General features: G+C 34.7%; 1 long non-coding RNA gene across 1 annotated transcript; it reads left to right on the top strand.

The window, feature by feature from the left end:
* The first annotated feature begins 209 nt into the window (after positions 1-209).
* Positions 210-15,177, top strand: LOC149749123 (uncharacterized). The gene is made up of 3 exons (XR_016393251.1): positions 210-1,819; positions 2,979-3,050; positions 13,754-15,177. It is a non-coding gene; the product is annotated as an uncharacterized LOC149749123 (long non-coding RNA).
* The last annotated feature ends 258 nt before the right edge of the window (positions 15,178-15,435 follow it).

A 15,435-nucleotide genomic window follows, 5' to 3' on the forward strand; every position in this document is an offset into this window, starting at 1 on the left:
ATGAAGAAGTAATCGCAACGCGGGTGTTGACGGCCCACGCGCCGCTTGTGGGGCGCTTTCCGAGTTCAGGGAAGTGGAGCGTGGAGGCCGTTCTCTTTGTGAACGCAGAGGCCGCCGCCCCGCGCTTCCCGGACGCCCGGGGCGCGCTCCCCTCACCGCTGAGCTTGGGCCCGGCGGGGCGAGGGCGGCCGGGGCAGCGCTCTCAGGCTGCGCTCCCCGGGGCCCTGCGCCCCCAGGCTGTGAGGGGGGCGGACGGCGGAGGGGACGCCTTGGACTCGCAGGTTTCCACCAGCGCGGCCCGCAGCGCGTCGAGTCGATCTTCTTATCCAACCCATTTTCCTCGCCCTCAGTTTAAAGGCCAGAGTTGAGCCGTTCCTTCCCTTGCCAGTGGCTGCCCCATCCCGAGCCCCACTGGGCCGCCCGCTACTCCGTCTCTGCCCTCCTTCCCTGGCCCGCAGCGCTGGGCAGGTTGAGTCCCTACCCAGGGTATCTTGTCAGAATATGATCTCCCAAGTTTGTCTGGGACTGGGGGGCTGGCGGTGGCGGTTGGGACTCAGCTTATGGCAAGTAGCCCGGATAAAGAAAGACCCCAACCACTGTAGGAACAATTCGATGGTACTTTGCTCAGCACGGAAAATGGGTTGGGGAGAAAGCAGTGCAGAACTCTCTTTTAGCCCTTGTCATTTCATGCTATTCAGAACAGTTTAAAGTTTAAGCACTAACATGTCTTATTCAGCAAAAAGGGAACGGTTCGGGGAAAAAATAGCAATTGAGTTTTAAGGTCCTTGAAAAAAAATTTACCCCTATGAGGGATCTATAAAGAAGTTTCAGAAAATAGTTTACTCAGTGCTGGCTTATAAAATTATGTCATTGACAACATAAACACATTAAATACACATGATGTTTTCAAAGTCAAGGTAGGGTTTACTTCCGTGAAGGAGAACATTCAAACCGCAGCAAAGCCTGGTTTTATTTGAAATGATTGGAACCAGGGCAAATTTAGATCTTGACCTAAGATGCCAGAAAAGGGGTTTGTGACTCTTGAGGGAAACGTGGTGCTGAAATCTGAACAAAAATGTCAGGGCCTGAATACTATTTCCACTATTGCCCTTGCTAGTAGTTTTCACTTTACAGTCACAGCGGGTGTCCCTGAGCTGCAAATGAAGAGTTTCGTTTTCATACAAACATAGAATTGTTGGAAGGTAAATGCTTATAAATGCGAGTCTTTGAAGTGCAGTTCTTTTGATGGCACTCTAACTTTATTCTTTGCCTTAGGAAGTTTAGCCATGGTGCCACCTAAGGATAGGGTTCTGAATTTTTAAAATTTTCTTCCTGAATAGTATTAGAAAAGTGTTCCTTTAACTTCCTGAAGGTAACTTTTTGGGAATGTTACTAACAATAATAGTAAATAGCAGAATACCTGTGAAATTAATATACACCTCCTTATAAAAGCAAAAATTGAAAGCATCCCATATACGCACAAAAGAGAACATCTCTTGATAACAGAATCACTTCATTTTCTTGTCATATGACAGCAAGCATGGACTCTGTAAACTTAATCATTTGAAAAATTTTCTTTCAAAGATGACTTCCTTTTCTTTCTCTCTCTTTTACTTTGCAAACTACTTTAGTAATTGGAACTGATCCTTTATCTCAAAGCTCTTATTTAGTTTATATTTGTCTTTGTTTAACTAGATAGTGGTAGAAATTAAACAGAACTTTCATTTTCTTACTTGTTTTATCTTAGGGATTTGAATGGAAATAACATCACACGGATTACTAAGACAGATTTTGCTGGTCTTCGACACCTAAGAGTTCTGTAAGTATGTTCTTCTGTGTTTTGGAGAATTCTCTTTTGTTTTTTAAGGTTGTGTATTTTGAGTTGTTACTGATCTCAGTTTTAATAACTGCCTCAATGACAGAAACATAAAATTTTAAAAGGCCTTGGTTTCCTTTTTTTTTTTGGTTTATCAGTGTACTTCAATTTTAATAAAAATGTAGGCCTTTATTTTAAGGTTGGATGCAAGCCATAGAAACGGTATAATGGAAATGACTTCAAATGTTTGCTATACCATACCGTAAGTGCCTTATGCATATAAAAATGTAGAATAGTTGCTTTTACAATATGAATGAGTAATGTGAGACATTTGATATACTTTTAGGATTTGAGATTAACTATAAAGAATTTAAGTGGGCCTGCATTTTATTATTGCTAATATAAAAATGTTCAGACTTTTCTAGCAAGAAACATGTACCTATAGTTTGTAACATTAAAATCAAACAATCCAGGTTTTCGCAGAGTTTTTAGTGGGAACTGTTTCTCTATAAAAATATGTTGGTCATATTTTGAATCATTTCTTGTATTTTAAAGCTTTGCAACTCTTATAAAATTGTTGCAGTATGATTACTTTTTAAATTAATGTGTTAAGTTAGTTGTGAATAAACAATCATTTGAGATTCAGTGTAATATAAAATTGTTTTTACCTATAGATTTATAAATGTTTACATTGCAGTGCACATATACTTTTGATCATGCGTGTTCATTGTTCACTTTTGAAAAACACATTTTTGGCCTTTATGAATTCTTCCAATTTCTGACATATATCCATCAGTGAATTGAAGTATGTGTATGATGAATTATTGTATGTTGTTTCTTTCAGTTAAGAACTCACTTGAAAAACAGCCATCAGAGTTGTAGTGTCATGGGTTACTTTTCGGGATGTACTATAGTTTAAGGTTCAGGATTCTGATGAAATTTTGTGAGAAACTGAATTAGTATTTTTTCTGAAAGTTTCGTGATGAGGATGCTATTTTCCTTCCCTGATTTTTCTCAGATATAACATTGTTAGATTTGATATTGAATCTCAAACCAGAGCAGTATTTAACTTCATAAAGGGACAAGTTTTCAGTTGCTGAACTGACACTTTTTCAGATGGTGAGTGGTAACATTAAGACTCCTGTTATACTTTGCATTTCAGTCAGCTTATGGAGAATAAGATTAGCACCATTGAAAGAGGAGCATTCCAGGATCTTAAAGAACTGGAGAGACTGTAAGTATTTTCAATTCCAAACTTATGACGACATAACTATATTTTAAAAAATAGTTGCATTTCAAGGACCATGTCTTCAATTTCATGTCTTAGTCTTTGTAAGTTTACGGAAACAAGAAGTTGATAAAGTGATTTTCAAACTAATTTACAATTAGAAATAATAGAATTTTTGCATAAATAGTACTAACTTGTACAAGTTCAAAAATACAGACTTACTTTCCTGAGACATTTACTTCCTTGGTAACCATTGCTTTGGTACTTAGAGATGTACATTTTTTCTTATTTTTCATCTAGTTTGTTTTGTTTGCTTATGTAGGAAGAAAGGTGGTAATTTTATTTGCATTTATGGTACATTATGGAAAAGAAGAGTTTTGCTGATAGTTATTTTAGTTCCCATGCTATTGCTATGTGTGTCATTAGTGACATTTGAGGAAATATTTAAAGTTCTTAGTGATAAAGATTTGCTTTCTGATACTTAACACTTGTGGTGAATATTATTAATACCTGCTATTTACAGTTTTATTTCATTATTTTAGAGTAGCTTTCTAAATTTGTTTTTGCTGGAAAAAGAATTTAGTAGAAATGGAAGTAAGAGTTATGTTATCAAAGCACATCATTTAACATTGATTGTTTTTTTCCAAGAAGATCAAATGTGAACTTCAGGATTTAAAATACATTTTTATTTTTTCAGACACAAAATTTTATGGATTGTTATATATTACTGGAGGACCATTATTATTTAATGCCTATAGTGTATACATACAAAAGACAAAAACCTCTGCTGAAATAATTAGATAAAATACAGTTTGTCATTTGAAATATGAATAACATATCTCCATATGTCTTGATAATTCAGGTTTAGTAGCTTTGCATTTCTAAGGGCAAATATCAGCTCTCTTAAAAGTAGCAACAATTATTTTAATGTTTCCATGCCTGCTTTAAGAGGCACTTTAGGTAAAAATAAAAATTTTATTTAAAATAAAATTTATTTATTTATTTAAAATAGTGAAATATGAAGTTCATTTAGGGCATAGCACGTGCTCAGATTCACTGGGCCCAAGGGCAAAAGTTAATTCTGTGTAACTGTAAATATAAAAGTGGCTTGTCAATTTCTAAGGTATTTGTAAATATAGGCTACATTTTTATAACCTAAAGTAAAATTAAACAGAGATATCTAATTTATTTTGCTATAAAATTTTGTTCATGAATAATATTACAATATAGCGATATAATTGTGGAATTCAAAATAAATTTAAAACCACTACTTAGAGTTAGTTTTGGGGAGGAAATAAAAATAAGTTAAATATTTGGTTAAGTTTATAAGTTCGTAAGCTGTTTCTTAATATATAAAAATACTCTGAAAGTATTTATTCTTTGATATCTTTTATGAATAGCTAATCTCTAGTGAGAACTTGGCAAAAGTATTTTTAATCCATCCATTAAAAACTAAGCATTAATATAATTTAAATGTTTAGTAAGATGAATAGATAATTTAAAATTATCATTTAAGCATTAACAGTTTTTTCCATGAGTAGCTTTTATTTATTCATATATATGTGTTTAGTAGTCACATATAAACATTTTTCCATGTGAGAGAGAGAGAGATATATATGTATGTATATGTATATTTTTTTCTTAAACAACTTCGATATCATTGAAGGATTCTCAGTGGCTTTTCATGAAGTCTGTATTTTGTTTATATTGTAATTTTAAATATTTTCAGAAACACTGGAACAAAACAAACTTTCTCATTATTTTTCAAGCCACTTTGGAGTACCATTTGAACTTTCATCTTGAATAAATGAACTTTTCCTAAAAATTATTAACCAGATACCTTATGATCTGAAATTCGATTAAAGTTGTAAGTAGGTACTATTTTTTGACTTTTACTTCCCCGGGAATGTCACTTCATCTCAGAACAATTTTCTGTTCTACGGAGATGCAGTCAGATGTTGCAGAGTGGGAGGAGGATTTGTAATTTTGAATGAAAACTAATATATATGCAGGACTTCTTTAAATCACCCCAGCTGTTGGCCGAGAGCAAATATTTCATATTTGTGAGGAAAAGCTGAGAAAATTCCTTTTGTTTACAACTGCCAAGTCCATCTGATGGAAGCACATTGTTATCTGACAGCCAATTCATCTCCTTGGGACTCTGGAATTCAAAACCATTTCTTAGGAACATTGTGGATACACTTTTCAAATATTTATTTCTTTAAATACATTAAATGGCAAGCAGTTTTGCTAAAGAATGCATTCAGGTTATTGTGGAACAAACTATTTTAAATTTTTTTCAGTATATTAATTTAAAAAAAATTAAAAAAGCTACCCAGAGAGTTCTATAATCAAATTACTGTGGCCTTATAATAATATTATTATGGTATATATTCTTATTGTAGTAGGTGATGTCATTAACATCACACAAATTGCCTTTTTTTCCCCCGAAAGTTGCAAGAGACAATGTAATAAACAGGAAGTAATCAGTGAATTAACTTATAAATAATTATACCTTGTGTGAGTTTATATGTTTTTTTAGCAATTTAAATGTGTTTTAAATTCAAACTCCAAATTATGAAAAGGTGTATAAATGCAGGTTTATCTTGTGAATGCCATTTATACTGTATATATAATATAGCAAGTTAATTTTCTTTCTTTGTGTGAAGAACAAAAAATAAAAACATTAACTTTATTCATATGCAATTTATGGTTCTAAGTTATTTTTTCATTTTAAAATGATAAAATCAGAACAATTCCAAATATTTTGTGAGTATTTCAAAATTATAAGTTTTTTTCTTTTTATCTTATGTTGCTAGAGTTTTAACTTGATCAGAAAGAAGACATCTGAGAACAGAAGATAAGAGCTGTGCCTTTTAGAAATCCAACTTTTAATCTCTAAGAAACAGGGTCATGTGATTAGGTTGGATTTAATTTTAGTATAGGATGAGAAAATCATTATTGGCAAATCAAAGCATTATAGCTACAAAAGAAACACATTTTTTCCACTTCAAAGAATTGATGAAATACAAGGTTATCAGTCAAAATGTCAAGTAGTAGATGGGTATTGAAATCCTCCCTCCCTTCCTCCCTTTTCTGTCTCACTGCCTCCTTTCCCTTCACTTCCTTCTTTGTATTATATGGAGAACAACAGCAGATGATATGATGATCAGAATGTGGTTATGAATCATTGTAAAAGGAATAAGTTTTATTCATGCCTACACACTATGAGCACACAGTACTTCCTGTTTTGATAGTTTCCTTCTTTATGCCGAGACCTAACATGTGCACTGGTGGATTCCCATGGATGCTCTGTGTTGCCGGTAGTACCTGCTTATCTGGGATGAGAATGAAGCCTTGAGAATGTGCCTCATGTAGATTGCATTAACAGGTCTCATTGTTTAATCAAATGTTCAAATGAAATCTAATATAGTTAAGTGACTAGATAGTCAATGGAAATTAATTAAGGAAAAACAGACTACAAATAAGCTACAGTAAAGAAACATTTAAGAATTATACTTCTTTATGTTTCACGGAAGATGCCTGTGTATACTTGCAATAAAGTCTCCATGCAAAATTATTAATTCAAGGTATTTCTTGGTTAGTGTATAATGTGTTAGAAGGCTAAAAAAATCACATTGGGACCCCTGACTTTTCTATGCTGGTGTAAAGTTATGTTGTTCACTTATGTCTTATGGGATTATGCTGCAGTCATTAAAGTTCTATTTTATGGCCAGTTCAGTATTTCACTACCGCAAATCGTCTGCTTTTGTAAGTTGCTGGATAATACAAATGCAAGAGTATGAGAAAGGTTTTGAAATCTTTTAAAGGTTGTCCAAAAGAAATGAGGGTATTTTGTCTGAAATACAACGAAACACTCAATGCAAAATAAAATGTGTATATGCCTAGGTTACATTAATGAGAACCAATAGCATACCATTGAAAACCTTGTATATTAGATATTTCATTAACTTCACAGTCATACCCCTGCAATAAGGAAATTGCAGAAGTGATAAAGGCAAAGGCTTGGACTGCACTTTTTTTCCTACCAATAAGTTGTAAAGGCATCCCTATAAGACAATATTGCTTTAAACATTCCAAATTTTGGTATCTTTGGATTTGAGATTACCTTTTTTCTACTAACGTTGTCATTTGATACTCATTTTTACTTGAAAAAAAGAGTCCTGAAAATATTATTATAATGAAGGCATGCAAAGCCTGTTCACTTAGCTATTTTAAAGTTTCTATCAAGTAAATACAAAGAAAATACTCATTTTAATTTAGAAATGTCTTTACAATAGAGCCTAAATTTGACTAGACACTATCCTCTCCTTAAAGGATATCTAAAAGGCACATGTATTTTTTGAAGTTGGTGCTGAGTTATTTCTCCCTGGGTGTGCACACCATGCGTAGGCATGAGACAGCCAATGTGAGGCTGAGGAACTACGGCACTCTAGAATTTTTGTTGTAGGTCACTATACATGAGTTCAGATAGAGAATATGTTGTGGAACAGGTCTGAAGGAAGGCTCCCCTTATCCCCTGTTCATGAAGGTGGAGAATCCCTCTTCTGGCTCATCCTGCAAGTTTATAGGCAACACATAACGTCCTTTTTCTTGAAGTAAGGGCAAATTAACAGTGCTAATCTCCTTGGAAAAGAATGCAAGCTCATCTTAAAAGAATTGTTCTCTGGCACCTTTATACCCAAGTTTAAAATCACGGCAGTTATTTTCTTGGGAAAGGCTCTTTAAAGAACATCTCAAACTCGGCAGAAAGGCTCAGTATGTACATTGTATGAGATAAATCATGCACCTAGATGTTCAAGAGTGTATCACTATCTGTGATAGCCAAATATCAAATTATTTTCACCTGTTTGTAAGCAATACTGAACGATTTTAAATTACATTTACTGACTATGGTCTTAGAAGGCTTTAATGCAAGTGCACTATTAGAAGTTTTGCAGAACATTCAATCTGTCTGAGAGGGTTTCTCATGCAGCGTTTTTTTTTTATGGGCCTTGAAGTTGAACGGTGGTGAGAAGGCCTGTTTGCTCTTTGTGGACCGTTTTATAAATTCTGAAACAGCAAGGCTGTTTATTTTTCCCACATCTGTTTTGGGCTCATCCTTTGTGATAGTGTTTGCTGGATGCTGTGTCCTTTATACCTCCCCTGAAATGAGTAGTTTAGTTTGCACTGTTACAATGTATTTGTGGAAGGAACGAATGTCAAATATTTTACATTGAACTCTGTCTTTCATTCCTGTTGGATACCTTTCTGCCTGAATTATGCCTTCTAGACTGAATTCCACAACTTTACATGGAAGGAGAGACTTTTCTGTATGGACTTTGTATATATTGCTCTTATCTGTTTTCAAACCAATTTATATCTGCTGGACTGGGAGGAATATTGGTGAAAACACTTTCAGAATGAAAGTTTGGTAACAATAGCACTGATTTGGTTTTAATGCAATTGGAATCTTGCTTTAAGATAATATTAACAAAAATTTGTTTGATTGTCATCTTGGCAGTGTCTGTCCGCCCTGGATGAAGGTGGGGCTTCATCTCTCTGCTGCTGCCCCACTCAGTGTAGATAACCTAGACTCCCCTCAGTGTAGGCACCTTGTAATTTTATATGCTATTGCCTGGTGTCCTATGAATATTGGCAGACATTCATTGGTTGTGCTGTTGATTATCTTTCTAAACAGATACAAACTCTTCTACCTGCTTTTAAAACATTAGATAGGAGTGGCATCAAAAAACCCTTGGTTTCAATTCCACTGTGAGATCTTGATCAAATTGCTTCATCTTTTAAAACTGCAGTTTTATCATCATTAAAACAGAAACAATTATCATATCTCATAGTATTGGTACACGATTTTAGCAAGATAATGCACAGAGTTTCACAAAATGCTTGACACAGAGTTAGCACGTAAGGAACTATTATTATTATACATTTCAGCATCTCCCTTCCTGTTTTTCAGAAACTGAGTTTCTGAATTATTTTATCTTATTGAGCTAACAAAATGTGTCTAAAATAAATTTGACTTTTAAATATCCATATTTACCATCATTTTCCTTCTGATTTTCTTATAGCATATAATCAATAGACGAGATGTGAAGAAAGTACAAAACCTTCTCCAAATTTTTTTCAGAGTATTTATCAAAATCTATGAATGTATAGAGAATATCAAGAAGTAACGGGAATGAATAGGAAGCAACATTTTTATTAATAGGTTTTGATCTCCCTACCACAGAGTATAAAGGGTGAAAATACTGATATAACTGCTGAAAGTATAAACTTTATCTAATACTAGCTAAATGTTAAAAATCTTTGCTTTAAAAATGTTAGCATAAAAGGCAAATGGTAATTTACCTGAGAAGAAGGCATTTATGTTTGAGAAATAGAAGATTGTAAAAGATAGACTTTTTAAGGCAGCATTTATCAAATACTCGTTACAGATCAGGCACATTGTAAATACCTTACATTTACAATGACAGGTAAATATGAGACTTGCATTTTTTACTAGCTTTGGTAAAATCGTTTTCATTTTACATTTTGGATTGGGGTGAACTTTGCAAATGTTAATTGAATTGAGGTGAAAGTTGAAACAATAAGAGACCTCCAACCTCTAGTAATGGACAAGTCACAGGAGCAGCTGGCAGATAATAATTTGAAACAATGCTTGTCAGTAATGCTTATGCTGCCCTTCAAGTTGAGGTTGTTAAGAACCTGCATTTCAGAGGCCGGTGATCTTTAGTGTGACCCAGAAAGATCGTTCACCCTGCTGAAGGTCACACTGAAAAAATAGCCCATAGCACAGGGGAAACAGTTGCTGAGATCTTTCTTATCTTTACCCTAAAAATATGTGTCTCGGAGACACACATTACACTCCTTTCTGAAACCATGAATTTCTATCCAGCGAATTTTCAGTCAGTCTCCTGAGATCTTGTGGGCAGATTCCATCTAGCCGGTGATGACACAGGAGCTGAATATCACTGAATCTCTTATCTGTCCTTTGACACAATTGAGTATCCTTGCTGGGAACAATTGGTAATTGACCCACCTGGTCTGCTTAATGCAGCAAATTCATGTTGGTTCCCATAAATCCTCCTCTGAGATGCCCTTAATTCACTACATGCTGTTTATCTGTTCTTGGACTATCAGATTTTAACTTCTTTGACACATTTACATTAGAGTTATTATTATGACACACTCATCTTCAAGCTACTAATAAATATTCTGTGGTATTAGAAGAAGCTAGGTTACTTTTTCTCGAGCTGTGTTTAGAAATTGTTGTGCACCTTGATAGTCTAACTTAATTCTGGATTTAAAAAAATCCTCTTTAGTTTAAAAACTTAATTTCTGGTCATTGTATTAGAAATTCTGCTTAAATTTTTTTCCTTTATTGGATATTTTGGAAGAGTTTCACTTTTTATTTTAATGTTTGTATTTCAATTTATTCTTAGTTCTAATGGAAGAGGAAACAGAACAGGAAGCAAAAGTGTATTGATACTCTTTTAAAGAAAAAAAGTGGAATCATACTATTTTTCTATGCATGTTACCATGTCACCTGTTATCTGCCTTTTTTTGTATACTACTGTGTCTTATACACATGGTAGGCTTAGACACATTAAGATCATTCATAATAATTTTCATAGAATAGTGATAAATTACTTGAATTCTGAGAAAAATATTTTATACGTATTTTTGTTTTGCTCTCAACTTTAGGTATTTTAAATAGATCATGAAAATAGTGAACTGCCTATACAGCTAGTTTTTTTTTTTTTTAATAAAACTTGGTGTTTTATTTTTAGGTGATTCATTCATAGATATTTAGGAAGTGGGCTATGTAAAACTACATTTTTCCCAAAAAAAGATTGGTGAAAAGGAAAGTTGAGGATTACATTATTTTGAGGAATGTATAGACTGACTCTTTGAAAGGAGTGATTCAGAGGGTATGTTCTGGAGTCAGCCCACCTGAATTCAGGTTCTAGCTCTACTTTCTATGAGCTGTGTACCTTCATCCAAAACAGCAGTGACAGTAGGACCTACTCATGGGGTAGAATGAATGTGATAATTCATGTAAACTTCTCACCTAGTAAGCTTAATATATGTTAGCTATTACTTTGGGAATGAATTAAGAACCACTAAGAATTTGAAAAAGAATTGGGAAAAGACACTGCTTGCACCGTATCTAAATTATCTACTTTCTTACAATATCTGAAATGAGACCAATGTAGACCCATTAACAAGAAATCTAGTAGCAGCCCTCAGTCACTTGGGTATCTGAATTTGTTTCACCATATTGAATTCCTTCCAATTTCTAGATGACGTTGAGAATGGCATGGCTGGGGGAGGTTGAAGGAAGGGAAAGGAGGCAATTGCTGTATAGAGCACATGAAAGCCGGTTTGGTGGCGGGTCTTAGGTTATCTGGAGGGTGCCATAAAACCTAAGGCAGGTACCTTAGGGAACATGCCTGGAGAAAGTTGCCTGAACATAAAATGCACATGCTAGGATTTTGCTGAACTATATCAAAATGCAAAGAGCAGTTTTTCCTAAGGACCTAATAAGTGCCCGGGAAGAAGGAAGGAAATACACAGATATGGCCTTTACACTTGAAGAGTTTACGGTGTAGTGGGAATCAGACCAGTATGTGAATAAATATAATATAGTGTGAGGGGCTCTTATTTATCAAATACTATGGGCATATGGAGACACAGGCAAGGGAGGAATCAACTTTAGGAGAATCAGGGGAATTACACAGAGGATGTAAGAAAGTACCATTTGGAGAAAAGGGAAAGCTCCGTACAGAGAGTTGCCTGTGCAGGGGCTGGGGACCTGAAGGAGCGTGCTTGTTTTGGCTGGAGAATCATGGACGATGTTTGTTAGTCCAGTGGTTTGGATCAGATTATGAAAGCACATCTCTGTCATTTCAGAAATTGCAATTGCCTCTTTGGACAATGGGGAGTCTTCCCTAGACAAATTCTCATTAACCCTGTTGTGAATACTTGTAATCTATTTTTTCAGACACAATATAACAAGGTCATCATTAAGTTATATTTTATTGAAAATGTTTAATAGTAGACTCTGGAAGTACTCTTTCCTCAGAACCATGCCTGGCAAAGAAAAAAAATAAAAGCTTTTGGTTTCACTTTACAGTTAACCTTGTTAAGTGCTTTATTCATCAAAATTAGTGTAGGTGAAAAGTAAGTCCATCCTTTCACTACTGATTTTACTATTTTTCCCTCTGATTGTCTCAGCATACATTTTTATGAGCAAACATTTTATTAAGTGCTGAAGTATTTCTATAGATGACCAACTTCTTAATAATATGAGTTATGTAGCAAAAGATGGTAAGCATAGCTATCATTGCCTCATGGCATTTTAGAGTTGGAAGAAGTTCTGAAGTTCACCTTGTCCAACTTTTCACTTAATGCAGAATTTCTTTTTATTACATCCATTGCAGGGAAAAAAATGCGTAGCCTCTGCTTGAATATATGTGGAGTAAGGAGTTGAGAGCTTCCTAAAGCCGATCCTTCCATTTCTTAATATCTTTTATACTTAGAAAGGTCTTCCTTATGATCTACTTTCTTGAGTTATAATTACTAGTGCTATTCCTGCCCTCTAGAGACTAAATAACTGTAATTCTGCTCCCATCTGATGACCGTTTAAATATGTCATCATATTTAAAAGGGGGCAAGATTGATATGCCCTCTTTTCCTGCCACCTTAACATTTATCTTTACCACAAAAAACACCTCAAGTTTCTTCAGTGTGATGTTAGTTTCTGGACGTCCTTACTCTCCTGTAGAGCTATAGCAGGCTATAAATCATTTAAGTGTGCATTTTACATTAGCTTGTCATCATTTTATTTAAATTTGGGAAAAGTAGAGAGGATAGATATTTATTTTTACTGAAATGTTAAATTGTACACTTAAAACGAATGAGATTGGGATATGAGTACATGAGGGCTAGATTTTGCTACTCTTTAGGTAGTGTGCATAGTCCAAAAGAGCTTAGTTATGTAGTACCGGGGCTTAAATTGAGTTAGAGTTGCAATCAAATTCTTTTCTAAAATATTTAAAACATCCCAATATCAGTTAAACATTAAGAAAACATTACTTAAACATTTTTGCCCTCATTGTTAGTTATAACTCAGCCTTATTCAGTTAAGAGTCAAGAACTGTGGATTGAGGTTTTCTTGTGATTTTGCCTAGAGGTAGAAACCATGCTGACACTTTCTTATACATTTTTCTGAAACTAAATGAAAAGCTAAAAAAAATGAAATTTCCACCTCCCCTCAGTACCTTGGCTGAAAATTTAGGTCATTTGGGACAGCGTATGAATTATTTTAGGGCACCACTTAATATGGTATTTCTGCTGTATGTTGAACTTGCCTAACCTAGACACCAGAGTCTGAGTCCAGAAATCCTGTTTCATTGCATCTGTGCTGGTTGACTGATGTTGCAGGGGATGTGAATTTAGAGTTTAGGCCCCAGTAATCATCATCTGAGTAAGCACAATGGAAAATTGCTTTAAAGAGTCATGTAACAAAAGGTGTAACCAACTTCTGATTTTCAATGCTTGAATTCTCTTGAATGTCGTTTCATTCTTTCCTGAAATACAGGATGAGGCATGACACTACCCAATCACAGTCTCATTGTTGGGTACTTTCTATGTAACATATGCTTTGTTTTTGTTTTTCTCAAAAGGCGTTTAAACAGAAATCACCTTCAGCTGTTTCCTGAGTTGCTGTTTCTTGGGACTTCGAAGCTATACAGACTGTAAGTAGACAGAAATAGTTATTGTTGCTTTGGGTAGTACCTCGCGTTTTATTAAATGTATTTTGGATCTGTTTCCTTGTGCTTTCCTGGAATCTATTCATCTATTCATCCGTAGATTAATGGATTAAAAGTTTGCCTTTCTTCCTTTTCTTCTTTTCTCTCTCTTTTCTTTTTTGTTTTTTTTGAAATTTATGATTGGTTTTCCAGTAGTTCCAGTTCTTTTATTTGGTTAGCATTTACTGATTCGTGTATATGTTATTGTAATTGTATTATTCTTTTTTGGTCCTGATGGGGAGATTTACCTAACTTCTTTATGGAAACTTTTGATTAAGTTCTGAAGGGAAAGATTGCCACTGCACTTCCTCTTCAGAGGAAGTTGGCAGTGTTTTCTTGTAAAGTTGAGGTTTTTAATGTCAGCTTTTTTGATATTGTTTCTGTATTCACATAGTGTTTATTAGTCTGGAAATATTATTATAAGGTATTTAAAGAGGACTGTAAATTTCCTCTTAAATATTCCTTTTAAAGCCAGAATTCCAAACTGTGCAATATGAACGACTGTAAGGGTTTCATATCAAATACGTCATTGACTGTTAACAGAAGTACTTTGGAAGGAGCGTAATGTGAGTTTTAGGCAGAATCGGTTTTTCTTCCCTGGAATGCTTGTTCACTGACCTAATGTGCATAGTGAAAATATACTTTTGAAAGCTTTTAAAATTAGATTTTCAGCCACATGAATGATTTTGTGCAGATGGGAGATAAGCTACAAAGTGTTGGAAAAATAAATAACAATGATTATTGATGTTTGTGGATGTTGTGAAAAATCGTTGGGATATATAGAATAAATTGCTCAGCCTGGCTCCCACCTGGATGGTGGGGAAAGTCCCATATGGTCATGCTTGTGGGGTAAGTGAAGAGATTGCTTTTTCTGAACTTGACTTTGTAGCCACGGCTTTGTGGTAGCCTATTAGTTCAATATTGTTGTTATGAATTCCAGAAGTAGGAAGGCCCTCTTCCCACAGCCCTCCCCCGACATTGTATCTCAGTTAGGCTCTGTGTTAGGTCCTCCCGACACCTTAGCTGACTATAGAGAGAATTTTCTCAGCAGGTGAAGGTGGAGCCAGCTACATACCAGGTCTTCTCTCTAGAGTTTGACTTTCCTGATTCTGTTCCTCTAAGGATAACCAAAGTCACCTAGCAGTATTTCTCCTCTGCGTTGTGTTCCCTGCTGGTTAATTGACCCAATTTAAGTAAATTTAAAAGAATCAAATAAAGAAACCTTGAGACTGCCTTTTTAACAAGAATTCTCTAAGGACTATTTTTACCAAGGAAACTAGATGTAGGCTGTTATGAAAATTATATGTATGAATATAAATTGATATTTGTATTTAATTATTTGTGCTTAGTTTGCAAGAAGGGCTACAGAGATGGTTTTAATAGATTCTACTTTCTGCTTTAACTTTTTTGATTGAGGGGATTTTGTAGAATTGATTTCAAAGCTAGTATACATTGAGTGCTATTAAATTACTACTTTGCTCACAATGTGCATATGAAAACAATCCACGTTGTCTAGAAAATATTCTGTTTCCTATGTAGCTGTGAAAATATGAAAA

The sequence above is a fragment of the Delphinapterus leucas genome, chromosome 5, assembly GCF_059928025.1.
Source record: "Delphinapterus leucas isolate spDelLeu-1000000601 "Yukka" chromosome 5, BTC_Dleu_Yukka2, whole genome shotgun sequence".
Lineage (NCBI taxonomy): Eukaryota > Metazoa > Chordata > Mammalia > Artiodactyla > Monodontidae > Delphinapterus > Delphinapterus leucas.